We start from the raw sequence: 2,141 nt of genomic DNA on the forward strand, positions 1-2,141 counted from the left end.
CTTAATGTCGGAAGAATTATGTAGATAATCATTAGTCATGAGCGTACCCACTTTTGGAAATTAAAAGGGTAGCGGGGCTAAAAGCTGTATGAGATTTTTGTTAGGAGTTAAGAGGAGTAGAGGTAGACCTAGATGAGATCACTGTTCTCAAATAGTTACGAATGTAGATTGTTCTAGTTTTAGGGAAATGCGAAGATTAGCTCAGATAGGAAAGAGTGGAGGTGTATGTTCAACCAGTCTTAGGACTAACGACCTTATGATGATGATGAATAAAGTAACAATTAATTGAACATAAGACCTTAACAAAAAATAACTCCAAATCAACTATTTATCATAAATATTGCATAAAGTATAGCAATACAACTACACTAAAAGTAAAACTAGCAAGCAATTGTTAACGATGATGTTTTAGATAAATATACCTCAGAAAATACGTAATTGTGATGATATGTAATAAGATGTATTGCAATGCTGCAGATTTCCTTGTTGCATGATGTTTTTGAGAAAAACTACTGTGACAGACGAAGTTTGATTACATAATATACCCACATTAAATGTTTAATTCATTGTAAGTGCGAGTGTTGTATTTGTCACAAAACGTTGTGCATAAATATAAATAATTTATACCATCTTGCTACATCAAAGGACAGATAAAAAAATAATAAACGTGTTTTTAATATGCTAAACTGAAGTAGCCACATTTTCCGTCAATAATAAATTAAATATTTAGCAAAATGGTAATACGTCTGGGTCTGGTATTAATGGGATATTACCTGACCATCTTTAATTTGACTTTCAAATAAGATTCGTCATTGTATATTAAACAAAAAGTTCTAAAAATTTATGAAAAAATCGTCTAATTTTTTGTATGCATTTACACGTCAATGATCCTTTCTATTTCGTCTGTTGTAAATAAAAATTGATTTTTTACGTATTTATTCAATGCTTTACACTTTTTCTTAGTCAGTTCTAATGTTTTGGTTTGGTTGAAGGCAGAGCATTAGTATTTTTTTCCGAGTAAGTTATCCCAAGTAACTTAAATAATAACCGTAATATACAGGTTAATTTAAGATAAATTTATAGTCAATAGACTTTTTAATTATTCAAATTTACATATTTATTCCAAAATTGAAAAATAAGATTACCTCAGCACTTAGAATTTCTTGGACATCCGATGGTGTTATTGAAAGTGCCGTTAAGGATTCTAGATTGTGACAATTTGTGTATATTCTATGTTTTAATGGATATGATAATTCAGAATCCTGAACTTTATTAATTGTATGGATTTAAGCATTTGATCTGTATTTCAACTCCTAATCTCAAAGGATGAAAAATGTACGGCTTAGTAGTGGTCAAAGCACTGGTGCGTAAAGTCAAAGGTCCCGGGTTCAATTCCCGGCGAGGATATGACAATAGCAACAAATTTTCCCTCATTAACCTGAGGTAGTTTATAGTGGGTACAAAATTAAAAATGAATTTTCACATTAATATTTGATATTAACTAGTATTAAATGTCAAGCTATTCCTTTAAATACGATGCGCAAGTACATTTAAATATAAATGCTCAGTATTTAAATCGAAAAGGGCGATATTTTAATCGAAGTGGTCCAACTGACTAACCTTACGTAGTCGAGTAGTATGTACAATTAATTAGTGTAGTGACTAATTTATGTACCTACTGATTAACAAATATTTTTATACTGACCATTCTGCTAATAAACAACTGAACGGAAGTTGATTTATATACTGACCGAAAATGAATTTAAATACTGACCATTTAATTTGTTGCCTATGATTTTCTACGAAATGCCAGTAGAGTATATGCGAGATTTTCAATTATGAACGCGTGCTTTTTTGTATATGTATAATGAGTTATTGATCCCTAATAAATGAATCTTGAAAAATAGTCACATACACAGTTCACACACACTTACCGCAGATATTTTTGGACAGCAGCAGATCCTTAAAGAAATAAGTACAAACAAGAGGATTGTAGATATGAAAAGCGTACAGAGTATAATAATTAATAGTTTATTGTCTAACAATTGAAGTTTATAATAACTGTCTTCAATAATATTTCAATAGGTACTTATATTTATTATTTTAGGGTCATGTTTATTCTTTAAAGGATTCATATTAAT

The sequence above is a fragment of the Agrilus planipennis genome, unplaced genomic scaffold (genome assembly GCF_000699045.2).
Source record: "Agrilus planipennis isolate EAB-ADULT unplaced genomic scaffold, Apla_2.0 scaffold55, whole genome shotgun sequence".
Taxonomy (NCBI): domain Eukaryota; kingdom Metazoa; phylum Arthropoda; class Insecta; order Coleoptera; family Buprestidae; genus Agrilus; species Agrilus planipennis.